Source organism: Thamnophis sirtalis, unplaced genomic scaffold (genome assembly GCF_051295495.1).
Source record: "Thamnophis sirtalis isolate CommonGarterSnake01/CBP01778 unplaced genomic scaffold, rThaSir2_p1.2 scaffold_3, whole genome shotgun sequence".
In the NCBI taxonomy this organism is placed as follows: domain Eukaryota; kingdom Metazoa; phylum Chordata; class Lepidosauria; order Squamata; family Natricidae; genus Thamnophis; species Thamnophis sirtalis.
In genome coordinates, this window is record NW_028261383.1 from 21,650,531 (window position 1) to 21,678,432 (window position 27,902).

Below are 27,902 nucleotides of genomic sequence, written 5' to 3' on the forward strand. Positions count from 1 at the left end.
GAATGGCTTTTTATTTACCATAATCATTGTCTCTGATCTGTCTGGGATGAATTATCTTTGTTTGATTCTTAGAAATAAAACTTTTTTTAAATATTTTGTTTGAGAACAATAAAATAACTATTGTGTCTTATTCCTCAAAATCATAAACCTCTGTTTAAACAAGAATGTTTAAGAATAAATCAGAAAAGTGTTGGAAATGTCACCAGATACCTGGTTCATACTACCACATGTGGTGGACTTGCACTGAAGCCAAAAGATACTGGACTAAAATCCACATGTGGTTGGAGAAAATGATACATAAACAAATAGACTTTAAACCAGAGGTCTTTTTATTGGGAATCTTACCAGAAACCTACAACAAAGACTTAAAATATTTGATTGTAAATGTTGTAACAGCAGCCAGAATTGTATTTGCAAAAAACTGGAAAAATGAAACAATACCAAAAGAGGAAGAAATCATTCGAAAAATAATGGACTGTGCCGAAATGAGTAAATTGACATTTGAAATTAGAGAGCAAGAGGATGAACAATTTTATAAGATATGGGACTTGTTTTATCAATGGCTAAGGGAAAAAGAACAAAATTTTGGAAATGAAAAATGATATACTTATGCCTTAATTGGAAAAAGTAAATGATGATATAATTATGCTGTGAAATAATTCAACAATGATATATGGAAGTACCAATATAAGGTCTGGTGATATAATGTACAAGGTTAAGAATTTATTATAATGACATCTCGCTGCTGATAAGGCAACTTTAGTAGGGGAATAAATGAAAACTGGTATATATAGGCAGCGATGCCTTGTTGAACAATGAAGGAATAAGATCTCTGTTTGAAGGTATGAAATGTAAGATTAACAATGAATAGAAGTATACTCTTTGGGGGAAAATAATGCTAATGTTAACTGAATATATATTGTAAAAGGAAAATGAGACCTTTAGTTACATTAGAGGAAATATCTGAGATGGTAAACATTATTTGAAGATGTAGATGTTAAAACAACCGTAATCAAACGACATGCTGCATGTGATGATGGTTTTTTTTTTTTTTTTGTTGTTCTGTTTTTGTTTTGTTTTGTTTTTTCTTCCCCCTTCCTTTTTGGACCTTTTTGTCCTTTTTGTCCTTCCCCCCTCCCCCCACCCCTTTTTCCCCCCTTTCTTTTCCCCTTCTCTTTTTGACCTTTTTTTTTTTTTTTTTTTTTGGTCCTTTTTGGCCTTCCCCCCCTTCCCCCACCCTTTTTTTTTCTCTTTCTTTTTTTTTTTTTTTCCTTCCTCTCTCCCTTGTTTCACTTTGTTGTTTTTTGTTTTTCAAACCCTAGCTTATTGTGGTGCTTATTAAATATACAATAGAGAGATACGGGATGTATAAACTTAGTAGGGATGCACCTGTGATTAAATGACATATTGTATGTGAAGATGGGTTTTCCCTTCCCCCCCCATTTTTTTTTTCCTTCTTTCCATCCTCTCCCTTTTCTATTGTTGTCTATGTAATAAAAAATAAAAATAAAAATTTAAAAAAAAAAAATCATAAACCTCTGTTGTTGATCCATTTTCACCACAGTCCAGTCCAAATAGTTTTCCAGTTGGATATGGCAAGTCCATTTCCCAGCGACAACCAACTTCACTTCAAAGTCTGGTTCATCACCTGTTCACTCCAAATCTGTAGAATCCACATCTCCTTCAGCCTTCTCCAACCAACCAGCAGTTTCAAACCATGGTAAGGAATCTCTTGAGAAGTGACTGTGCTCCCTATGGAAGCTTCTTGGGAAGAGCTGAGGCTCACAAAGGGATTCATTTCTGTGCGCTCATAATCCCAAACGCTTCCATCAGTTTTTCAGGCCATTTCCAGGCTGTTTTTGGAGCCATTTTTGTGCCGTTTTTGTTTGTTTGGGGTTGTTTTTAGATGGAATGTGAAATGATTATACTGGATTAGAAAAATATCAGTTGGAAAAGTTACCAGTGGATAGAAAAAGAAAAAGAATGGAGGGGGAATTTGGAAATAAATCTAACAAAATATATTTAAAATTACAACACGAGACCTAAAAAATATTGGTGCTTACTGATGTATAACTATATAATAGTATTACGGGGATAACTGGAAACCTGAATCCCTCTCACACTTCGGCCAAAAAAGAGGCTTGGGGGGGGGAACCAATTGAACTCGTATATAAGTAGACCTTTAAAAGGAGAAGGTATGTAAAATTAGTAATAAGGAAAATAGTTTTTTTGAATATAATTATTTTTTATTTTTTTTTTACTTCCCCCCGAGCCCCCACAACGTACCCCCCCCCCGACTTCCCAGAACCCGTACACGGTATAGATATTTAACAAACACAGTCTAAGATATAGTGAGAAAAAAAAGAGTAAGAAATTAATAACATTTTTGCGTTGAACTTATCTCCTCCTTGCTAAACTAACTTTAAACAATTTAAATCATTCCTAATCTTAAGCATAGGTTATCTGGAATTTCTTAGTCCCATATTTATTTTGTATATAATCAATCCATTTTTTCCAGTCTCGTTTATATCTCTCATTTGAATGGTCTTTAAGATATGCAGATATTTTAGCCATCTCAGCTAAATTTGTGACTTTCAATGTCCATTCTTGGATTGTAGGCAAATCTTCCTTCTTCCAGTATTGCGCCACCAACAGTCTTGCTGCCGTTATTAAATGCAAAATCAGATTAACCTCTACTGCTGTACAGTCAGTAATTATACCTAACAAAAATAACTGAGGAGTAAACTTTATCCTTTTTTAAAGAATATTTTGTATAATCCACCATATTTTTATCCAAAATGCCTTAACCTTTTGTCAAGTCCACCATATATGGAAGTATGTAGCATCAAGAGAACCACATCTCCAACATATGGGTTGTAAATTCGAATACATAGAAGCCAATTTTTTAAGGATCTAAATGCCTTATATAGAACATCTTGTAAAAATTTTCTCTCAGGTTTTGGGCTTGTGTAAATTTCACATTTCTTACCCAAATTCTTTCCCACATATCCAACATTATTGGTTCTTCAATATTTTGAGCCCACTTTATCATACAATCTTTAACTAATTCTGTTTCAGAATCCATCTGTACTAATACATTGTATATCCTCTTTATATGCATTAAGCTTTGATCTCTTATTTGTTTAAATAGATTATCCTCAACTTGGATAAAACCAATTTTTTGATCTATTTTCCACCTGGCCTGTAACTGCCCATACTGGAACCATGTTTGAATTACCTTCTCCTCTTTTAGTACCTCTAAGGATTTTAGTTGTAATACCCCCCTTTCCAGGGTAAGAAGTAATTCCATCCTGCTTTTGTGCTATATTCATATTTTCTATTGCATGTCTAGGAATTGCCCACATGGGTATCTTGTCATTTAATTTGTGTTGATATTTCTTCCAAACCCGCAATAAAGCATTCCTTAAAATATGACTTTTAAAATTTTTGTCCACTTTTTTGTTAAAGAACAGGTAAGCATGCCAGCCATATACCAAGTCATGTCCCTCAATATTCAGTATCCTATCATTAGTTAAATAAATCCAATCACTGATTACAGATAATGCTACTGCGTCATAATTTTAGATTTTAATCTTAATTCCTTTTAGACCATCCAAGTCCCGTATTTCATTCAGCAATACTTCCAAAGTTATAATAAACAGTAGTGGGGACAAAGGACAACCCTGTCTTGTACCTTTTCCAATTTGAAAAGAATCTGTTAAACTTCTATTGACTATAATTTGAGCCGTTTGCTGTCGATATATTGCTTTGATTGATTGTAAAAAACTTTCTCCTATTTGTATTTTTTGCAATGTTTTCAACAGAAATTGCCAGTTAACTTGATCAAAGGCTTTCTCAGCATCCAAAAATATGAACGCAGCAGGAATTTGATTGTTCTTTCCCAAGTATTCTAATGCATTAATAATTAGTCTTACATTACTTTTCATTTGTTTCCCTTGGATAAAACCTGTTTGGTCACTGTGTATCAATTGTTGAATAACCAACATTAACCTGTTTGCTAGGATTTTGGTAAAAATTTTATAATCTACATTAAGTAATGAGACAGGTCTATAGTTTTTTGGTTGAGTAATATCTTGATCTTCTTTGGGTATCAGGGATATAAAAGCTGTCTTCCAAGATGGAGGCACCTTACCTTCCGTTTGAATTTTATTAAATAATTCTTTAAGAGGTTCTACCATTTCTAACTGTAGATTTTTATAGTAAGCTGCTGTCAAGCCATCTGTGCCTGGTGCCTTCCCTACCTTTAACTGCTTAATTACCTGTAGAATTTCCCCTGAAGTTATTGGTTGATTCAATTTTTGCCTGTGCTCTTCTTTAACTAGGGGTATTTTCTCTTTATCTAAGTATCTCTCTATATCTAGACCATTAATTTTATCACCCTTATACAACTCTGTAAAAAATTCCCGGAAGGCCTTTTGAATCTCATCCTGTTGGAACACCTCCTTCCCTCTATAGATCAGTTTAGTTATATTTCGAGAGTTCCGTTTTTTCCTAATCTGATATGCTAACCATCTGCCAGGTTTATTTGCATTGCAGAAGGTATTGTGTTTTGCGTATGACAAACTAGTAGCTACCTGATCAGAAATCAACATGTTAAATTGGGCCTTTAATATAATAATTGCTTCCTTAATCTTTGTGTCTCCTGGGTTTAAAGTTAACGCCAGCTGTTTCTTCTTAATTTCATCTTCCAATTCTGTTCGTTTTACCCCATGTTTATGTCTATGTGACCTGTTTATATTTATCAAAACTCCTCTCATATACGCTTTATTTGCATCCCATACAATTTCCATAGGTGCACCCTTATTCATATTAAAAACAAAGTATTCTGTTAACAATTTTTTACAATCATTAATATACTTTTCATATCTGAATAAATTTTCATTCAATCTCCAAGACCTTCTTGCCTGTACCACCCCTCCCAACTCCATCCAAACTGGGTTATGATCTGAGAAAACTCTAACCGAAATCTTAGTCTTCTTCACCCTGGAAAGCAAATCATTAGTAGTTAATATAAAATCAATCCTAGAAAAAGATTGATGCCTATCAGAAAAGAAGGTAAAGTCATGTTCTTCTGCATTTCTTTCTCGCCAAATATCTCTCAATTCAAAGTCATCCATCATATCGAAAAAGGATTTAGGTAGCTTTGCTCGCATCTGAGTGTTTGGGCGAGAAACTTTCTTGTCTTTCTTGGTATCTATAACACCGTTCCAATCACCCAGTAGTATACAAGACCTATAATCCCACTATACTAATTTAGCATGAAGATTTCTATAGAATCCATCTTGTTGATTAGGAGCATATATTCCCAAAATCAATGTCTTTTTCCCTTCTAAAACCAGATCTAATGCGATGTATCTTCCATGGGGGTCTGCTTCGATTAGTTCAGCTTTCATGTCTTTTCTTAAGTATATAACTATACCGTTTTTCTTTTCCATAGCAGAAGCTATAAAATATTGGCCAATTCTTGGGTTAATCAAATATTTTTGATCGGTTGATTTGATATGAGTTTCTTGCAAACAAATTATATTCTTAAACTGTTTAAGATAGTGAAATATTTTCTTTCTCTTCTGTGGAGAGTTCAATCCATTGATATTCCATGTTAGAAGCTTAATTGTCATCTTTGATTTCCTGAAGCTTTTTTAGAGCCTCCTGGACAGACTGTTTAACCTTTGGCCTGGCTCCTCCCACTGCTTCTAGACTGGTTACTGTAGCTTCTTGACCGATAGCAGGTGATTGTTGGGGTTGTTGCATTTTGGATTGTTGCTCCATTCGTCTGGTAATCATGCAGTTTGGTCTTTGTTCCATAGCTCCTTGTGCTTCTAGGAGAGGGGGATGATCCATCTTATCTGGTAGTTGTGTGGTTTGCTGTCTATCTTGTCCTTCTTGTGCTCTTTCTCTAGGTCCAGATGGTGCAGGATGTCCAGCCTTCAAAATATTATGGTAAAAATCTCAAGCTTTCCATACTGAGTTAAGACGGTATCTTTGCCTGTCAAATGTGAGTGCTAGGCCAACTGGTGCGTCCCATCTGAACTGTATCTGGCAATTTCTAAGCTCTTCGACTAAAATAACAGTAATAATAATAAAATAATTATTATTAATTATTAATAATAAATAATTAATTATTAATAATTAAAAAATAATAAAAAAGCATAGTCTTTCCTGGATCTTAACATTTGACTTGGTATCTCTTTCAAAACAGTCAATTCCTGACCCCCAATTTGAAGCTTAGTTTTATAGGACTCTTGTAGTATCGTATTTCTAATCTCTCTTGTGGTAAAATATATAACAATGTCCCGAGGGAGCTGCTTCTGCTTTGCCAGCCAAGAATTAACGCGATAAACTTTGTCAATTTGCCAGTCAAAATTACCCCCTGATCTTCCCAACAGACTGTCAAACACTCCTGAGAAAATCTGTTTCAAGTTTTCCTGCTTGTCCTCACGCAAGCCCCTTACTCTTAATGCCAGTTCCATTTGTCTGTACTGTATTATAATAATTTCTTTTTCAGCATTTTCAACTTTTTGTTGCACCACCTCTGTTTTCGATGTCAAATTAATATTGGCGTCATTAAGATCATCTAGTCTATCTTCAATTCTGGAAACATGTTCTGTCAATACATTTACAATCCCCAACATATCATCTCTGATTTTAGAAACCCGGGTCTCAAGTTTATCAGACAACTCTTTATGCGCCACGGATATCTCCTCTTTAAGCCCTTCTTTAAGATCTTTAAATTTGGCTTCCACCTTAATTGTCTGAGTGTTAAAAGTCTAATTCATTTTCTCAGTCAGTTCTTTCAGTTCCTTCAGAAAGAATTCTTTCATTAGTGGGTCACCTATAGGGGGCGTAGAGAGCGGAAGCTGCAACTTTGTGCCAGGTATGGGCGATGTGCCAGCGCTTCTAGGAGCCGAGGGGGGCATCTTTAAATTAAAATTTGGTTTAGAGGCCATTCCAAGTTTTATCTTCAACCAATTAGTGAAACTCTGCTGGCCAGTTATATAGCTGTGGAACGAGGTGATAAATCACTCCTTTCCTTTGAAGTTTTAAAACTCTGTAGGGCTTTACGAAGAGTTTCAAAAGATAAACATTGTTATGAAGCAGTTCAGCGAGCTCGTCGCCATTTTAAGTGTCTCTTTAATAGCTAGGTTATCGGAAGAAGGCCTTGTAAAAATGAAGCTAAGATTTGAACAAACAGTTAAGGGTTCCCGCATACCAATCCTGATCGCCTTGAAATCAATAAATCAAGCTTTGTTCTGAGGAAGAGAGAGCTTACTTTGTGCTGCAAATGCAGCTGGAATTCCCCAGCACGGAGACAGTTCTGCCCTCAGCTGGCCCCCCTCTCCTCGCAGAAAAACAAACCGCAAGGATCAGACGGCACTTTGCACAGCAGAACTCGCTCACCTCCTCCTCTTGCCTGAAGAGTAAGGAAGAGTAAGTAAGGAAAACTTACTCAGGCTGCTGTTGCTAAATGCCAGGTCTGTTATTCACAAGGCTCCCCTCGTCCGGGACTTAATTGTTGACGAGAGGGCAGACCTGGCATGTATTACTGAAACCTGGCTGGGCACAGAAGGAGGAGTCCCCCTTGTAGAGATGTGCCCAGAGGGATTTCAGGTGCTTCATCAGCCGAGAGCCCAGGGAAGGGGTGGCGGTGTGGCTATTGTAATCCGGGAGTCTCTGTTACCTCGTAGGGTCCCTGCTCCGGAGCTTGTCGGGTGTGAGTCCCTGCTGATAAAGTTGGACCTCAAGGGTCAAGTGGGTTTGCTGCTAACGTACCTGCCTCCCAACTGCGTTGCAGCATCCCTCCCCTCGCTCCTCGAGTCAGTAGCCGAGCTGGCAGTTGAGTTCCCCAGGCTTATAGTTCTGGGGGACTTCAATTTGCCATCGCTCGGTGAACGCTCTGATGGGGCGCAGGAGTTCATGGCTTCCATGACAGCCATGGGCTTGACCCAGGTAATTCGGGGCCCAACCCATGCAGCGGGTCACATGCTCGACCTCGTATTCCTCTCGGAGCAGTGGATGTGTGATCTTGGTCTGAGGGGTAATGAGATCATACCCCTGTCGTGGTCAGACCACTGCCTACTGAGGCTTGACTTCCGGAGGCCAAACCCCCACCGTAGGGAGGAGGAACCGACCAGGTGGTTCCGCCCCAGGCGACTTATGGACCCATTGAGGTTCCAGACGGAGCTTGGGGTCATTCCTGATACTCTCGCCCACAGTTCGGCGGAGACTCTGGTTGCCGCCTGGCACTCGGCGGCGTTGGAGTCTCTTGATCGGATTGCGCCACTACGGCCCCTCCGGGTCAGTGGATCCCGGAGGCCCCCTTGGTTTACCGAGGAGCTCCGGGAGAAGAAACGCCGGAGGAGATGCCTAGAGCACCAGTGGAGGTCCGATAAGTCCGAGGTGAACCGAGCACTTCTAACCACCTGCACCAAGGACTACGTTCGAGCATTAAGAACTGCCAAAAGATCATACATTTCTGCCTTGGTTGCGTCCGCCGAGTCACGCCCAGCCGCCCTGTTTAGGATAACCCGCTCCCTCCTTAACAGGAGGGATGCGGGAGACCCCTTGCAGGGTAGGGCTGAGGACTATGCTCAATTCTTGGCGGACAAAATAGCTCGGTTTCGGTCGGACTTGGACTCCACCGCAGTAGATCCAGCCGAGACACAGGAGGACCGCTTGGCAAATCATCTCTGGGTTGAGTTCCAGGATGTTGCCTCTGGGGATGTGGACAAGGCCATTCGAGCTGTAAGTGCCTCCACCTGTATTCTGGACCCGTGTCCCTCCTGGCTGGTTGCCAACAGCAGGGAGGTGACACATGGCTGGATCCAGGCGGTTGTGACCGCCTCCCTTCGGGAGGGGCACTTCCCCGCCGTACTTAAAACGGCGGTGGTGAGACCCCTCCTGAAGAAACCATCCTTGGATCCAGCCATTTTAAACAACTTTCGTCCTGTCTCCAACCTCCCCTTTATCGGGAAGGTTGTTGAGAAGGTGGTGGCCTTCCAGCTTCAACGGGCCTTGGAGGAAGCTAGTTATCTTGACCCCTTCCAGTCCGGCTTCAGACCTGGTTACAGCACAGAAACCGCTTTGGTCGCATTGACCGATGATCTCTGGAGGGCCAGAGATGGAGGCTATGCATCCATCCTGGTTCTCCTTGACCTCTCAGCGGCTTTCGATACCATCGACCATGGTATCCTTCTGCGACGACTGCGGGAGGTGGGAGTGGGAGGCACTGTTTTACAGTGGTTCTCCTCCTACCTCTCGGACAGGTCGCAGTCGGTGTTGGTCGGGGGGCAGAGATCGTCCCTGAGGCCCCTAACATGTGGGGTGCCACAGGGTTCGGTCTTATCCCCCCTACTATTTAACATTTACATGAAACCGCTGGGCGAGATCATTCGGAGGCACGGGATAAAATACCACCAATATGCGGACGATACGCAACTGTATCTGTCCGCCCCGTGCCAACTCAATGAAGCGGTGGACGTGATGAACCAGGGTCTAGAGGCCGTTAGGAACTGGATGAGCGCTAACAAACTGGTACTCAACCCGGACAAGACCGAGTGGCTGTTGTGCTTCCCTCCCAATAATTTGGCGAATGTACCAACACTTAGGCTGGGGGGTCAAATTTTACACCCCTCAGATAGGGTCCGCAACTTAGGAGTCCTCCTGGACCCACAGCTGACTTTTGACCACCAGCTGTCAGCTGTGACCAGGGGGGCATTTGCCCAGGTTCGCCTGGTCCGCCAGTTGCGGCCCTACCTAGACCAGGAGGCTCTCACAACAGTCACTCGAGCCCTTGTGATCTCTAGGCTGGAATACTGCAATGGGCTCTACATGGGGTTGCCCTTGAAGTGCATCCGGCGACTACAGTTAGTCCAGAATGCAGCCGCGCGAGTGATAGTGGGCGCACCGCGGTTCGCCCACGTTACACCTGTCCTCCGCGAGCTGCACTGGCTACCTGTTGGTCTCCGGGTGCGCTTCAGGGTACTGATGACCACCTTTAAAGCACTCCATGGTAGTGGATCTGGGTACTTGAGAGACCGCCTCCTGCCGATTACCTCCCTTCGACCAATTCGATCGCACAGACTGGGCCTCCTCCGAATCCCATCTGCCAGTCAATGCCGACTGGCGACCACACGGAGGAGAGCCTTTTCTGTTGCAGCTCCGACCCTGTGGAACGATCTCCCCGCTGAGATCCGTACCCTCACCACCGTCCAGACCTTCCGCGCAGCCCTCAAGATCTGGCTCTCCCAGCAGGCCTGGGGATAGGTTCCTAATTCACCCGCCCGAGTGTTTGATTGTTGAACGAAAGTTGTGTTTTACTATTTTTTTCTTTGTTCACATTTTGTTTTGTTTTTGATGTTGCACTTCCCTCCCTTGTGATTGTAAGCCGCCCTGAGTCCCCTCAGGGAAAAGGGCGGCCTATAAATTTTAATAAATTCAAATTCAAATTCAAATTCAAAACAAACTGCCAGTCATCCGATAGATGATCGCCCAACAGATAACGCGACCAGGAATTCGGGAGCAGCTATATTAAGCTGCTTCTATCAGTAAGCCCCTCCCCGGAAGTCCCAATTATTAAAGCCATTGATGGTGAATGGGGTTTGCTGAAAAGCTGAAATACACCATGCAAAATAGAGACTGGAAGGGAGAAAAAGAGAGGGAAAGCGAGATAGAGGAGACAGGAGAGAGGGAAGCAGAAGGGAGGAAGGTGAGAAGGAAGGTGTGGAAAGAGGACAGAGGAAGAGAGCAAGCGAAAGTAGAGAAGAGAGAGATCAAGGGAAGAAAAGAGATAGGGAGGAGGAGAGAGGAGAAAGGGTTGAAGATGAAATAGACTATAATATGGTGTATGGAAAGCAGAAGAGCAAATAAAATTGATGGGGCTTGATTGCAAGATAAATCGATATATCACTGATTTTTTTTCAATGTTTGTTAATATGTAATACTATAGTTTGGATTATATGTATGCTAAAAAAGAAAAAGGAAAAAACTTTTTTTGGCAAAAAAAATTATTCAGAAAATTAATTTAAATTACAAACTCCCCAAAAAAGAAATTTTTAAAAACAAAACAAGGAGAGACACAAAATTTAAATAGAAGGGAAAATGTGACTCAAGAAGACAAAAACAGATTTACATATAATTTATTCCCCCCCCCCAAGTTGAGTATTAATAAATATATTGGAACAATATTAGTTTTCTCTCCTTGTAAAGCAAGCCCAAAATTTAAAAAGTAGCAAACAAGTGAACCGACAGCAAAGTTAAAACATCAAAGCATTAACAATCAGGTTTTGTTTTAATTTGTATAAAGTCTAGAATGGATTTTATTTATCATAAATCACCATAATCATTGTCTCTGATCTGTCCGGGATGAAATATCTTTGTTTGATTCTTACAAATAAAACTTTTTCTTAATATTTTGGTTGAGAACAATGAAACAAGTATTGTAATTTATTCCACAAAATCATAAACCTCTGTTGCCTCTCCATTTTCACCATAGTCCAGCCCAAATAGTTTTCCAGTTGGATATGGCAAATCCATTTCCCAGCGACAACCAACTTCCCTTCAAAGTCCGTTCATCACACATCTAATCTGTTCACTCCAAATCTGTAGAATCCACATCTCCTTCAGCCTTCTCCAACCAACCAGCAGATTCCAAATCATGGCGAGGAATCTTTTAAGAATTGGCTGTGCTCCCTATGGAAGCTTCTTGGGAAGAGCTCAGGCTCACAAAGGGATTCATTTTTGTACGCTCATAATCCCAAATGCTTCCATCAGTTTTTCAGGCCATTTCCAGGCTCTTTTTGCTTCCTAAACGAGCCTTTGCTGTGCTTTGGCGCATGATTGAGGGGCATCTCCACGCACGCACGCACCGGCCACACAAAGCAGCTAGATTGGGAGGGGGTGTCTACCTGCTTTCTGTGTGTATGTGTATTGGGGGGGGGGGCATGGATTGTTCGGCGCTGAGAGAGAAGCAGCTGCGGCAGTGGGAAAACGAGGCTCCTTCGCCAGCCTTCCAGTTGAGAAAACAGAGATATTCACCGGTTCTGTGGGCGTGCTAGGTGGGAGGGCCTAAGACTGAATGTGCGTGAGGCCCCTCATCTAGCCACGCCAACAGAGCCTTTAGTTTAAAAAAAATTGAAATCCACCGCGTGACAGTTTCAGAAGAGGAAGTTCCTCTGTGCTTCTCGCCTGCTCCCATTCTTTCTAGCAATGCAGTTTCTCGATGGTTTTAACTCGTTTAAACTCAGCCACAGAGGCCGCAATTGTACTGTTGGCTCTTCAGTCACAGATGCTGCCATCTCCTGATAGGAGGCCGAAAAACAGGGTTGAGTCTTGCTGTGTGGTGGTAATGAAGGGGCTTTGGGCAATTCCTATTATGGCTTAAAGACTTTGTCCTTGTTTGGATCTGAATGATCCAAATCCCGTCACCCTGCAGCTGAAGATCGTTTGTGTTGCAGATGAGATGTCTTTTGTCTTTCTGGGGCTATTAACAAAGGTGGGTGCTGTTTTCCAATAGAATGTTTCTCCTTTTCTCATCCAGGGAGGTATCATATTCTTCCTTTTTAATATTTCCTACATTTCATTTTTCTAGGAGAGGGTGGGTGCTATCTTTCTACACCCCGTTTGCATCAACAGAATTACATGTTCCCCAAGTTTAGGCACAGGAGACATGGGACACCACAACAAAGCTCTACATCACAATGCCAACCTAACTGAGAGCATTTCATGCAAGCTTCGTTCTTAACTGCTATCAGCATTTGCAATAATTTTTTAAAAAAGGGATTTTTCATGGAGAGGGATCTTGAAAATTAAGGGGAAGGCATAAGGTACAGTGTTTCCTTCCTGTTTGATTGGCAGCAACATATTTACCTGTTTGGTGCTTAGGGAAGTTTCAATCAGCTGTTACTTATTTTCATCTCTGTACCTGTTGGCACCTCTATTTGGTTGCTAATTGACACTGCACTGAAGCTCCCTACAGTTTGGAGTCTCACAAAGACAAGCCTTGGGAGAAGCACACAGTCCTCAGGATTTCTGTTGACACCTTGGTGGTAAAATTTTGGAACTCTACTCCTGCAAAACGTGGGTTTTGAAAAGCATCTTTGGGACAGCAGCTTGAGTGCTAGAATATGCAGTTTGTTCAAACATGACTTAGATGAAGAGATTGGAAGAGAACTCATCAAATTTGCAGGTGACATCCAGTTGTGGGGAACAGCCAATGCTTTAAAGCAATGATGGCGAACCTATAGAACATGTGGGCGAATGCGGAAACATGTCAGCTGGCACATGCAGCATCGCCCATTCCTCTTCTGGATTTCTGGCACACGTGCACTTGTGACAATCAGCTTTTCTTAACGTGTGTGGCAGTCCCGGAAACTGGAAGAGCTGGTCTTCTGGTTTCCATTGTGCACATGTGAAATGGCCAGCTGATTGTTGTGCACGCCAGTAACCGGAAGACAAGCTGGCTGGTGCACATGCGTGTGTCAGAAACAGTTGGAAATCTTCCAGTCTACAGAAGAGGAGGCCGAGGGGTGAAATGATAGCGGTCTTCCAATATCTGAGGGGCTGCCACAAAGAAGAGGGGCTCAACCTCTTCTCCAGAGCATCAGAAGGCAGAACAAGAAGCAATGGATGGAAGTGAATCAAGCAGAGAAGCAACCTAGAAACAAGGAAACGTTTCCTGACTGTGAGAACAATTAACCGGTTTCCCTGCAGAATTTGTGGATGCTCCATGACTGGAGGCTTTCAGGAAGAGACTGGACAGCCATGTGCCTGAAATGTAAAAGGTCTCCTGCTGGAGCAGGGGACTGGACTAGATGACCTCAAAGATCCCCCCCACAGCTATTATTTCCACATTCTATCTAGTTGCTTCTCTGCTTCCAGGCCGTGGAGGGAACCAAAGAGCCTGAGTTGCTCCCGGATTCTCCTCCCACCTGCCCTCAACTCACCTGCCAACTGATGCTTCGAGCCTTGAAGTGGCGCCAGAGCCTCTCTGCACGAAACTCTCCTCCCGTCTTCAGTTAGTGTTCCGGAAGAGGAAGTTCCTCTGTGCTTCTCTTCTTTCGTCCTTTCTAGCAATACAGTACTCGATGGTTTTAACTCCTTTAAGCTCATCCACAGAGGTCGCTGTTGTACTACTGGCTTTCCAACCCACAAGTTGCAGCGTAGGAGAGCCCAAAACCGGATGAGTGAAAAGTGACTAGGACCTGGATATCTGAGAGACCGCCTCCTGCCACATACGTCCCAACAGCCGATAAGAACTCACAGGCTGGGCCTTCTCCGGATGCCGTCGACCTACCAGATTCCTCTTGACACAGTGCATAAGGTTAGATAATATTCTGCCTTTTTAATATTTCCTAGATTTCATTTTTTTAGGAGAGGGTGGGTGCTATCTTTCTACACCCCCTTTGCATCAACAGAATTACATGTTCCCCAAGTTTAAAATGGAATTAGGCACAGGAGACATGGGACACCACAACAAAGCTCTACATCACAATGCCAACCTAACAAGCTCCAGTGTAGGAGAGCCCAAAACCGGATGAGTGAAAAGTGACTAACCCTACCAGATTCCTCTTGACATACCCTATAAGGTTAGATATTGTATTCAGCAAATCACAGCATCTAAGGGTGAAGGATGGTGGGTGTTGTAGTCCAGTGACATCTGCAGCTCTTTCTTTCCTCATCTTCAATAGCTATGAATTCCTAATTTCCATTTAGAGGTCCAGATTAGCACATCTTTTTTTTTTTAACCTGGATCTTTATTTTGGGTCTTTTGGCCTCCCCTTGAGTGGGTGACGGTTTTTTGCGGTCCCCGGTTGGGGGAACTTTGGCATCGCTCGGCCGCGCCCCCGTCGCCCCCTCCCTGCAGCTCTTCAGTGAAGGGGTTAAAGGCAGAGAACTTTTGCGCCCAGAGTGGAGGCAGGAAAAGGGGGAACCCAGTTTCCTTCCCCTCTCTGATCTCCAGATGTCTCTTACGCCAAATGCTGCGGGGATCCCCGCTCGGGGAGAGGTGCTCAAGGGCTGCCAGGTGGGCAAGGACGCTGCGAGTGGGGGAGGGGAAAGGAGGAGGAGGGGGATCCCCAGGTGCTGGAAGGGGAGGGGGGATTCCTTGGGGGAGGGAAGGAGAGCGAGCTGGGGTTTCCCCAGTTGCGCCCCCTCCCCTTCCCAGTCTCCGTCTTTCCTTGCAAGGTTTTCTGCTCCGTGGGAACTGCTGCGCCGCCGCTTCTCCTCCTCCTCCTCCTCGGTTGCTGCTTCTGCGAACGGCTCTCTTTCACCCCCCCCCCCTTAAAATCCTCCCTCCATTCCACCCCCTCCTTCCCTGCAGCATTTGGTGCAGCCCTGCTCCCGGGTTAGGCCGCCTGATGTTGGGGAAGGTTGGCCACCCCCGTTCCCACGTTCCCCTGTGGCTGCTGGGGAGGATCCGCCTCCCGGGGTCTGGAGGGGTGGAAGAGCATCTGAGCTCAGATGCTCCCTCCCAGGGCGTGAACCCTGCTACGAGGAGCCCAGTGGCATCTAAAGGTGGGCTTGAATTGAGACGCATCACCTGAATCTGCCTCTCACCTGCCGAGATTCCCTTCCTGGTGACAGCTGCATCCCCGTTTCTCTCTTACCATGGGAGGGAATAGCCCTCTCTGCAAAGGTTTTCGATTTTACTTTTAGTTCTTTTATGGGCTGTATAATCTACCCTGAAGAAAAAGCTCTAGACTGTTCTTTACAAACAGCTTTGCAAAATGATCAAGAGGCTCCTGAGATATGTCTGCGTTGGGGGGGGGGAGGGAAGGGAATAGAAGGAGGTGGGTTTTTGGTTGGAAGAGGGGGAGGGGGAAAGGAGGGGTGAAGGGGGAAAGGAGGAAAGGAGGGGGAGGGGGAAAGAGGACTTCCTTGAGGGAAAAAGGCGGGAAGATAAGGATGGGAGGAAGCTAGGGAGAAAAGGCCTGAGAGGGTAGGAAAAGAGGCTTAAGGGGGAAATGGAGAAAGAGGCCTGGGGAAAGGCAGAGGGAGTGAAGGGAATAGAGAGGATAGGAGGAGCTTCTGTGGGACAAGCCTGAGGGAGAGAAGGGGATAGGACAGGAGAGGCTTCTGTCGGGCAAGCCTGAGGCAGAGAAGGGGATAGGATAAGAAAGGATATAGAAAGATAAAAGAATGTTAGGTCAAGGGACAGACCTGGGAGCTCTAATACCTGCCTGCAGAGCATTTTGGGAAAGAGAGACTGATGTGCACAAGAGGCAGGTTGGTTGAGCTCCAAAGAAGCTTCAGTTTTTGGAATAAAATGTCTGTCGGAAAGGTTCTATTTATATTGTATTGAGATAACCATCCTAGTTATTCCATTGCAACCTTCTCTTTTCCATTTTCAGTTTTTCTCCAAATTTCATGTCTATTTAAAGCACAGAATTTCTCTGAGTCTGCACTTTCGCTTTCCCTTTCTCTAAAGTTTTCTAAAAACATTTTAATATAATGTAGTTTGGAGCACTTTAGAACTTATTCAGCCTGGTGTATGGATGATGGTATTTTGATTGGTCTTTTTTAAAGAGGAGGACAGTGGTCCATTTTCTCCCAAGTGCTTTGAAAGGATAAACCACAGCTTAAATCAGGGATCCCAACCCCTGGTCCTTGGACCGAGACTAGGCCAGTGACGTGCAGTCAGGGGAGACAGAGGAGGTAGAGCCTCACCACTGTGATCATGAAAAGAAAAAAAAAGAAAAAAGAAAAAGGCTTAGGTAGTTGCTGCCAGAGTCCCAGGGAATGACTCTGCTTAGTGCTTAATGGTTTTAAAAGGCCTCTTAAAAAGTGCCTTCTACAGGAGGAGGCGGGAGAACCACGTGCCTCATTTAGTCTGACTTGATGATCACTCGAGCAGAGTTAACCAAGGGTTAAAAGCAGAAAAATTCCTTATGTAGATGAGGCACGTGGTTCTCTTGCCTCCTCCTATACAGGGTGTTTTTTTTAGAAGCTTTTTTAAACAGTTAAGCAGAGTCATCCATTGGAGACTCTGGCAGCAGCTAATCCAGCCTGACCTCAGCAGCCCTTGTGTTTTTCCTTTTATATTTTTACATTTTCATTATGGCAGGCAAGAGCAGAGTTGAAATCCTCTGTGATTGTGAAACAGCTGGAAAAGATATGTGGGTGGGAGGGAGATGGAGGAATTCAAAATTAATGTAATTTGTAAGTAATTGTAAGTAATTTGTGTATGTTTGTGTGCGTGTGTTTGTTTCTTCACTCAAACAAACTCACTCTAAATTTGAGAGAGAGTTTGTTTGAGAAGAGAGAGAAGTGGGTAGGAGAGGCAGGGAGGGCAGCCTGCCAGCTTTCTTTCTCTGTGTTGGGACAGCCCGCCAGCAGACGCGGGTCTTTTACCCGCCTCTGCTGGCGGACTGGCACTATCTTTTGCCCAGAGGCGGACAGCTCAGGTGGGCTGCAGCCTCTGGACAAAAGAAAGAAAGTAGTTTTTGCCCGCCCCGCCGCTATGTCCGACATAGAGGTGGGACGCCTCTATGTCAGACATAGAAAGAAAGCGGTTTTGCCCACCCCGCCGCTATGTTCGACATAGAGGTGAGACTCCTCTATGTCGGACATAGAAAGAAAGCGGCTTTTGCCCGCCCCGCCGCTATGTCCGCCATAGTGCCTCACCAGCCATAATCCTCACCGCACGTCACCGAATTATACATGTACTAACTATGCCGCGCATAACTTATGCACAATATTGGAAAAATAAAATATGCCATTTAAACTAGATATAATCAGAAAAAATGTTGGCCTTTGCGGAAGCAGATAGGCTCACTCTTGAACTTAAAAATAAAGGGGAATCAGAATATCTGGAACAGATTTTATGATTGGTATAGGACAAGTTGACAAGACCGGAACAAACTGTATATATCGTGATTGGACAGAAGGATAGACAATGTATAAAGTTGGCTAATAGTTAATGGTTGAGATCAGCTGTATATAATGTGAATGTATGTTCACTTCGACTTTGCGGTACTGCATTGTTTTAAATGTAAAAATAATAAAAATATACTCCCCCCAAAAAATCCTAACGATTACTGCAATCAACCAATGGAATAGCTTGCCTTCAGAAGTTTTGGGTGCTCCCATCACTGGAAGCTTTCAAAAAGAGATTTGATGGCCACTTCTGAAATGGTAGAGCAGAGGGATGGACTAGAAGACCTTTAAGGTCCTTTCCCACTCTATTATTCTATTATATATTGTATTCATCTTAATTACAGTGATTCTAGCCAATAATTGTTATACTAAGAATTTGTATTGACCCAAGTCAACAAGAGAATTTCATGGTTGAATGCAAATGTGAAGTTGGATCTCGGTAATCTTCAATGTGTCAAACAAATCATAATTAATCTAAGTTTATTTTAACATTGTAGAATATTTCCTTTTTACCTTTAATGTATATCGTTTTCTTTTTTACATCTTCTGCAACCATTTTATAAACAATTTCTTTGAATCTTACAGGCAAAGAGGATGCCAATAAGAGAACTCCGGACAACTGAGAATAACAAGCAATGTTAAAAAGGAAAATCAATGAAGCCAGAAATCAAAACATTTCCATTTCCTTCAGAAACCCACAAAATTCTCCTTCTTCCCCAGCAGGTAATCAAGAAGAGATTTAGAACTGGAAAAAGTAGAGTATGCAGAACACAAGGATACATTACAGGTAGTCCTTGACTTGTAACAGTTTATTTAGTAACTATTCGAAGTGACAGTGGCACTGAAAAACCTGACATGACCATTTTTCACACTTATGACTTTTGCTGCAGCCCCATGGTCACGTGATCTATATTTGAATCCTTGGCAGCTAACTCACATTTATGACGATTGCCCTGTTCTAGGGTCACGTGATCCCCTTTTGCAGCTCCACAGATGTGGCTATTGTGGGCAAAGTGCGTATTTCATATCACAACTGAGTGTGCATGAAATGATCCACATTGTAGAAAAGCAATATTAATGTGGCCAAAGCTTTAGTCAGAACTGCTCCTTGTGGTTGGTTCATGGAAGGATCCACATAGGGAAGGAGCACTACATGTGCAACCAACGAAGTGAACTTCGCAACTGGTGATACATTAGATAACACACCAGGGAGAATCCTGATTGTGAGAAAAGTTTCAATCAGAACTCCAGCCTGGTAATATGTTAGAGGATGCACACAAAAAATAAATCATATGAATGTCCTGATTGCGGGAAAGGTTTCAGTCAGAATTCCAACATGTTGAGACACCAGGGGACTCACACAGGAGAGAAACCCTTTGAATGTCCTGTTTGTGGTAAAAGTTTCGGTCACAATTCCCACTTGGTGGTACACCAGCGGCTTCACATAGGAGAGAAACCCTTTGAATGTCCTGACTGTGGGAAATGTTTCAGCACCAAATCCCACCTAGTGATACACCAGAGGATTCACACAGGAGAAAAACCCTTTGAATGTCCTGACTGTGGGAAAGATTTCAGTCAGAATTCCCGTCTAGTGAAACACCAGAGGACTCACACAGGAGAGAAACCCTTTAAATGTCCTGACTGTAGGAAAAGTTTCAGCAAGAATTCCCACCTAGTGATACACCAGAGGACTCACACAGGAGAGAAACCCTTTGAATGTCCTGAATGTGGGAAAGCTTTCAGTCAGAATTCCTACCTAGTGATACATTAGAGGACTCACACAGGAGGGAAACCCTTTAAATGTCCTGACTGTGGGAAAGTTTTCAGTCAGAATTCTGACCTCAAGACACACGAGAGGACTTACACAGGAGAGAAATCCTTTGAATGTCCTCACTGTGAGAAAGGTTTCAGTAAGAGGTCCAACCTGGTGATACAACAGAGGACTCACACAGGAGAGAAACCCTTTGAATGTCCTGACTGTGGGAAAAGTTTCAGCACCAAATCCCATCTAGTGATACACCAGAGGACTCACACAGTGGAAAAACCCTTTGAATCTCCTGACTGTGGAAAAGTTTTCAGTCAGAATTCCGACCTAGTGATACATCAGAGGACTCACACAGGAGAGAATTTGAATTGAATTTGAATTTATTATATTTCTATGCCGCCCTTTTCCCCAAGGGGACTCAGGGTGGCTCACAACCCATGTCAATGGCGGGGGGGGGGGCGCTACAAATAAGGAATAAAAAAGACGAACAAAACAATACCAAAATTTAAAAGCACACAACAACCATACCATTCAAGGGGGGACAAAAGCTCATTAGCTCCAGGCCTGTCGGAACAGCCAGGTTTTAAGGGCTTTGCGGAAGGCCTGGAGGGTGGTGAGGATTCGAATCTCCACAGGGAGCTCTTTGAGAAACCCTTTGAATGTCCTGACAGTGGGAAAGGTTTCAGCAAGAATTCCCACCTAGTGATACACCAGAGGACTCACATAGGAGACAAACCCTTTGAACGTCCTGACTATGGGAAAGTTTTCAGTCAGAATTTCCGCCTAGTGAAACACCAGAGGACTCACACAGGAGAGAAACCCTTTGAATGTCCTGACTGTGGGAAAGGTTTCAGTAAGAGGTCCAACCTGGTGATACACCAGAAGACTCACACAGGAGAGAAACCCTTTGAATGTCCTGTTTGTGGTAAAAGTTTTGGTCACAATTCCCACTTGGTGGTACACCAGCGGCTTCACACAGGAGAGAAACCCTTTGAATGTCCTGACTGTGGGAAAAGTTTCAGCAGCAAATCCCACCTAGTGATACACCAGAGGACTCACACAGGAGAAAAACCCTTTGAATGTCCTGACTGTGGGAAAGGTTTCAGTCAGAATTCCGACCTAGTGATACACGAGAGGACTCACACAGGAGAGGAAACCCTTTGAATGTCCTGGCTGTGGGAAAGGTTTCAGTCAGAATTCCGACCTAGTGATACACCAGAGGACTCACACAGGAGAGAAAGCCTTTGAATGTCCTGTTTGTGGTAAAAGTTTCGGTCACAATTCCCACTTGGTGGTACACCAGCGGCTTCACACAGGAGAGAAACCCTTTGAATGTCCTGACTGTGGGAAAAGTTTCAGCAGCAAATCCCACCTAGTGATACACCAGAGGACTCACACAGGAGAAAAACCCTTTGAATGTCCTGACTGTGGGAAAGGTTTCAGTCAGAATTCCGACCTAGTGATACACGAGAGGACTCACACAGGAGAGGAAACCCTTTGAATGTCCTGGCTGTGGGAAAGGTTTCAGTCAGAATTCCGACCTAGTGATACACGAGAGGACTCACACAGGAGAGAAAGCCTTTGAATGTCCTGACTGTGGGAAAGGTTTCAGTCAGAATTCCGACCTAGTGATACACCAGAGGACTCACACAGGAGAGGAAACCCTTTGAATGTCCTGACTGTGGGAAAAGTTTCAGCACCAAATCCCATCTAGTGATACACCAGAGGACTCACACAGTGGAAAAACCCTTTGAATCTCCTGACTGTGGAAAAGTTTTCAGTCAGAATTCCGACCTAGTGATACATCAGAGGACTCACACAGGAGAGAATTTGAATTGAATTTGAATTTATTATATTTCTATGCCGCCCTTTTCCCCAAGGGGACTCAGGGTGGCTCACAACCCATGTCAATGGCGGGGGGGGGGCGCTACAAATAAGGAATAAAAAAGACGAACAAAACAATACCAAAATTTAAAAGCACACAACAACCATACCATTCAAGGGGGGACAAAAGCTCATTAGCTCCAGGCCTGTCGGAACAGCCAGGTTTTAAGGGCTTTGCGGAAGGCCTGGAGGGTGGTGAGGATTCGAATCTCCACAGGGAGCTCTTTGAGAAACCCTTTGAATGTCCTGACAGTGGGAAAGGTTTCAGCAAGAATTCCCACCTAGTGATACACCAGAGGACTCACATAGGAGACAAACCCTTTGAACGTCCTGACTATGGGAAAGTTTTCAGTCAGAATTTCCGCCTAGTGAAACACCAGAGGACTCACACAGGAGAGAAACCCTTTGAATGTCCTGACTGTGGGAAAGGTTTCAGTAAGAGGTCCAACCTGGTGATACACCAGAAGACTCACACAGGAGAGAAACCCTTTGAATGTCCTGTTTGTGGTAAAAGTTTTGGTCACAATTCCCACTTGGTGGTACACCAGCGGCTTCACACAGGAGAGAAACCCTTTGAATGTCCTGACTGTGGGAAAAGTTTCAGCAGCAAATCCCACCTAGTGATACACCAGAGGACTCACACAGGAGAAAAACCCTTTGAATGTCCTGACTGTGGGAAAGGTTTCAGTCAGAATTCCGACCTAGTGATACACGAGAGGACTCACACAGGAGAGGAAACCCTTTGAATGTCCTGGCTGTGGGAAAGGTTTCAGTCAGAATTCCGACCTAGTGATACACCAGAGGACTCACACAGGAGAGAAAGCCTTTGAATGTCCTGTTTGTGGTAAAAGTTTCGGTCACAATTCCCACTTGGTGGTACACCAGCGGCTTCACACAGGAGAGAAACCCTTTGAATGTCCTGACTGTGGGAAAAGTTTCAGCAGCAAATCCCACCTAGTGATACACCAGAGGACTCACACAGGAGAAAAACCCTTTGAATGTCCTGACTGTGGGAAAGGTTTCAGTCAGAATTCCGACCTAGTGATACACGAGAGGACTCACACAGGAGAGGAAACCCTTTGAATGTCCTGGCTGTGGGAAAGGTTTCAGTCAGAATTCCGACCTAGTGATACACCAGAGGACTCACACAGGAGAGAAAGCCTTTGAATGTCCTGACTGTGGGAAAGGTTTCAGTCAGAATTCCGACCTAGTGATACACCAGAGGACTCACACAGGAGAGGAAACCCTTTGAATGTCCTGGCTGTGGGAAAAGTTTCAATCACAATTTCGACCTGGCAGTACATCAGAAGACTCACATAGGAGAGAAGCCCTTTGAATGTCCTGACTGTGGGAAATGTTTCAGTCACAAGTACAGCCTGTTGATACATCAGAGGACTCAAACAGGATAGAAATCATATCCTTGTCCATATTGTGTGGAATGTTTCATTAGAAAATTCTTCTTCATGAGTCACCAGAGAACTCATATAGGAGCGAAACCGTATGAACATCCTGTTCGTGGCAAAGGTTCCACTCAGAATTCTAGCTTGATGAAACACCAGAAGTCTCACACCGGAGAGAAACCCTTTAAATGTCTTGACTGTGGAAAAGGTTTCATTACAAAATTACAGCTCACAAATCACCAGATAATACACACATAGGCTCCCCCGGGTCTTCTCTTCTACTGGATCCCTGCAGTCCTTAGGCCTGACTCCCACCCTACCAGGCATCACAGCCTCCTCCATACCTTTTGAAGATCTCTGAATCTCATGTGGGGAAGAGGACAGGGCATGTATCTTTGGGCTGTGTGACTGCTTTATGGAAACAACCATTATTTTGACCAGGATTCATCCGTAGGCCATGCAGTGAACTTGTGGAAGCAGCTGTCATTTTGCCATAGCTGCCTGTGTCAATAGGGTGGCTGCTTCTTGGTCACTGGGAGTGGACAAATTGTTCTGTTTTGCTACCTTAACTCTTTGTTGACTGTGTTAAGGAATTGTGGGTGCAATGAAAATGGTGCCTGCCTCTGGGAGATCTTCAAAAGGGCAGGCCATGTATCTCTGGGGTGCATGATGAGTGGACAAGTACCTCTTGGCCAGCATTGTGCTGCAGTTGCCAATAACAGCCAATGTAGTCCTAGGTTGCATCAAGAGAGGAATAATGTCAAGACAACAAGAAAATATAGAATTGCTTTATGCAATATCGCACTTAGAATACATAGTTGAGTGCTGGTCACCATGATATAAAAACGTTGAGACACTGGAAAATGTGCACAGAAGAGCAACCAAGAGGGACAAGATAGCTGTTTTCAAGGACTTATGCATCTTACCCAAAGAAGAGCAGATTGGCTTATTCTCTAGGGCACCAGATGGCAGGATAAGAAGTAATTGGGGGAAGCTATTTAAAATGAGGCCCAACCTAGAAGATATGTATATGTATTTTGTCAGAGCAATTAATCAGGGGAATAGTTTGCCTCCCGGTTTTGTGGGTCACTGGAGGTTTTCAAGAGTAGACTGGACAACCATTTGAGAGGGATGGTTTAAGTCAATTGCCTTGAAGAGCAGGTTGGACCAGAAGACCTCCAAGGTACCTTCCAAGCCTATAATGCAATGTTTCCATGAATTTGGAGGCAGTTTAGAAGATAGGTAAAGAGCAGCCACATGAACTTGCTTCTTGTGGCAATTTTGGGGAAAAAATATTCATAAAATTAATATACCGTATTTTCACGACCAAAAGCCGCACCGGATTAAAAGCCGCAGTATCAATTAACGTTAATTTTTTTAACTTTTTCCACATATAAAGCGCACCGGGTTATAAGCCGCACATTTCCCGACGCTTCTGGACATCGCGAGGAGTGGCACGAGGGTTCTTGGCGCTCCGGGGGGCACCGAGGGCGGCTGGGAGGGGCGCGCGGCTTGGTTTCTCCTCCCTGGACGTCGCAGCGGCGGCCCCGGGCTCACCGATCTCTGTGTTTTTCGCATCGGGGCATGCTCTTGCAGCGCGCCCCGATGCGAAAGGCACTGGGATCGGTGAGTTTGGGGCTGCTGCTGCGGCGTCCAGGGAGGAGAAACCAAGCCGCGCGCCTCTCCCAGCTGCTTTCGGTGCTTCCTGGAGCGCCGGGAGCCACAGATGTCCAGAAGCGGCTTTTGGGGCTGGTGGGGATTGGATTTCCGGCTCGGTGGCCCCTGTCGCTTCTGGACGTTGTGGGGAGCCGAGGAGAGTGTGGAGGGGAGCGCGCGACGGTTCTTGGCGCTCCGGGAGGCGGGAGAGGCGCGCGGTTTGATTTCTCCTCCCTGGACGTCGCCCGATCTCTGTGTTTTTCGCATCGGGGCGTGCTGCAAGAGCATGCCCCGATGCGAAAAACACGGGGATCGGTGCGCCCGGGGCCGCCGCCGCGACGCCCAGGGAGGAGAAACCAAACCGCGCGCCTCTCCCGCCTCCCGGAGCGCCAAGAACCGCCGCGCGCTCCCCCCCACACTCTCCTCGGCTCCCCACAACTGCAACAGACGTCCAGAAGCGACAGGGGCCACCGAGCCGGAAATCCAATCCCCACCAGCCCCAAAAGCCGCCTCTGGACATCTATTGCAGTCGCGAGGAGCAAAGCAGCTGGGAGATCTTTTTCCACATATAAAGCGCACCGGGTTATAAGCCGCACTGCCGATTTTGGATCAAAATTTAGGATTTTTAGTGCGGCTTATGGTCGTGAAAATACGGTAAATAAAACTCCAAAAGAAGCCACAAAGCTTTAAAAGAAAAGCAAGAATAGAGACAACGTTTAAAAAGAAAGCAAACAAATGTGCAAAAACAGATTTACATATATTATCCCCTCCACTTGAGCATTCATACGTATGTTGTTGGAGCAATATTAGTTACTTCCCCTTGTGAAGCAGGCCCAAAATTTATAAAGTTCTACCTCTATTTACAAACAATTTGACTTTCATCAATCTACTACACAGAGAGGCAAAGTGGTTAACAGGTGAATAAACAGCAAAGTTAAAATCACATTAACAATTTAGTTTTGCATTTAATTTGTATAAAGTCCAGAATGGCTTTTTATTTACCATAATCATTGTCTGTTATCTGTCCGGGATGAAATATCTTTGTTTGATTCTTACGAATAAAACTTTCTCTTAATATTTTCATTGAGAACAATAAAACAAGTATTGTGTTTTATTCCTCAAAATCATAAAGCTTTGTTGTCTCTCCATTTTCACCACAGACCAGTCCAAATAGTATTCCAGTTGGATATGGCAAGTCCATTTCCCAGCGACAACCAACCTCAAAGTCTGGTTCCTCACACATCTAATCTGTTCACTCCAAATCTGTAGAATCCACATCTCCTTCAGCCTTCTCCAGCCAACCAGCAGTTTCCAAACCATGGTGAGGAATCTTTTAAGAAGTGGCTGTGCTCCCTATGGAAGCTTCTTGGGAAGAGCTCAGGCTCACAAAGGGATTCATTTTTGTGCGCTCATAATCCGAAACGCTTCCATCAGTTTTTCAGGCCATTTCCAGGCTCCATTTTTGTGCTGTTTTTGTTTGTTTTGGGGGTGTGTTTTTAGGCAGTTCCTGGGGTGTATTTTGGCCCATTTTTCAGGCCATTTACGGGCTGTTTGGGGGCTTTCTTTTGGCTGTTTTTGGCCATTTTTCAGGCCCTTTTGGGGCATTTTCTGGACTGTGTTCAGGCAGTAATTTGGACTGTATTATGGGATGTTTGTGGACAATTTTTAGCCGGTTTTGGGATTGTTTTTAGGCAGTTTCTAGAGTGTTTTGGGGTCATTTTCAGGCCATTTACAGGCGGCTTTGGGCCATTTCGGGGGCTACCTTTTGGGCAATATTTGGACAATTTCTGGGCCATTTACCAGCCCATTTTTGGGCCATTTTCAGACTGTTGTCAGATTGTATTTAAGGTGATATTTGGGGATATTTTTTTGGCTGTTTTGTGGCTGTTCATAGCCATTTTGTGGGCTGTATTTTGAGACTTTTTGGCCGTTTTCTAGGCTTTTTCCAGGCTGTTTTCTGGGGTGGGTTTTGGCTCTTTTTCAGCCTGTTTCTGGGAGGTTTTTTGGGCCGTTTGTGGCCATTTTTTGACATTTTCAGGGCTGTTGTTCAGGGCGTCCCGCCTCTATGGCGGAAATAGAAAGAAAGCAGCTTTTGCCCCCCCCCCCCCACAATGTCTGACATAGTGCCTCACCAGCCATAAACCTCACCGCACATCACTGAATTATACATGTACTAACTGCACCGCGTAACTTATGCACAATATTGGGGAAAAATGTGGGTGCTCCATCACTGGAAGCTTTCAAAAAGAGATTTGACGGCCACTTCTGAACTGGTAGAGCAGAGAGTTGGACTAGAAGACATTTAAGGTCCCTTCCCACTCTATGATTCTATTATATATTGTATTCATCTTAATTACAGTGATTCTAGCCAATAATTGCTATACTAAGAATTTGTATTGCCCCAAGTGAACAAGAGAATTTCATGGTGGAATGCAAATGTGAAGTTGGATCTCCGTAATCTTCAATGTGTGAAATAAATCATAATTGATCTAAGGTAATTTTAGCATTGTAGAATATTTCCTTTTTACCTTTAATGTATATAGTTTTCTTTTTTACATCTTCTGCAACCATTTTATAAACATTTTCTTTGAATCTTACAGGCAAAGAGGATGCCAATAGGAGAACTCTGGACAACTGAGAATAACAAGGAACGTTAAAAAGGAAAATCAATGAAGCCAGAAATCAAAACATTTCCATTTCCTTCAGAAACCCACAAAATTCTCCTTCTTCCCCAGAAGGTAATCAAGAAGAGATTTCGAACTGGAAAAAATAGAGTATGCAGAACACAAGGATACATTACAGGTAGTCCACGAATTACAACACTTCATTTAGTAACTATTCGAAGTGACAGTGGCACTGAAAAACCTGACTTAAGACCATTTTTCACACTTATGACTATTGCTGCAGCCCCATGGTCATGTGATCTATATTTGAAGTCTTGGCACCTAACTCACATTTATGACGATTGCCCTGTTCTAGGGTCACGTGATCCCCTTTTGCAGGTCCACAGATGTGGCTATTGTGAGCAAAATGTGTATTTCAAATCATAACTAAATGGCCACGAAATGATCCACATTGGAGAAAAACAATATTAATGTGGCCAAAGCTTTAGTCAGAACTGCTCCTCGTGGTTGGTTCATGGAAGGACCCACATAGGGGAGGAGCACTACATGTGCAAAAAAAGAAATGAACTTCGCAACGGGTGATACATTAGATAACACACCAGGGAGAATCCTGATTGTGAGAAAAGTTTCAATCTGAACTCCAGCCTGGTAATATGTTAGAGGATGCACACAAAAAATAAA

General features: G+C 43.8%; 2 long non-coding RNA genes and 1 pseudogene across 2 annotated transcripts; 2 read left to right on the forward strand and 1 right to left on the reverse strand.

Annotated features, from left to right (window-relative positions):
- Positions 1-2: 2 nt before the first annotated feature.
- On the reverse strand, positions 3-25,937 carry LOC148047509 (uncharacterized). The gene is made up of 3 exons (XR_015696149.1): positions 25,837-25,937; positions 1,537-1,648; positions 3-148 (listed from the first exon to the last, which is right to left on the reverse strand). It is a non-coding gene; the product is annotated as an uncharacterized LOC148047509 (long non-coding RNA).
- LOC148047510 (uncharacterized) lies at positions 14,242-27,898 on the forward strand. The gene is made up of 4 exons (XR_015696144.1): positions 14,242-14,338; positions 18,478-18,615; positions 25,758-25,918; positions 27,198-27,898. It is a non-coding gene; the product is annotated as an uncharacterized LOC148047510 (long non-coding RNA).
- LOC148047511 (uncharacterized) lies at positions 19,083-22,793 on the forward strand (annotated as a pseudogene).
- Positions 27,899-27,902: the final 4 nt, after the last annotated feature.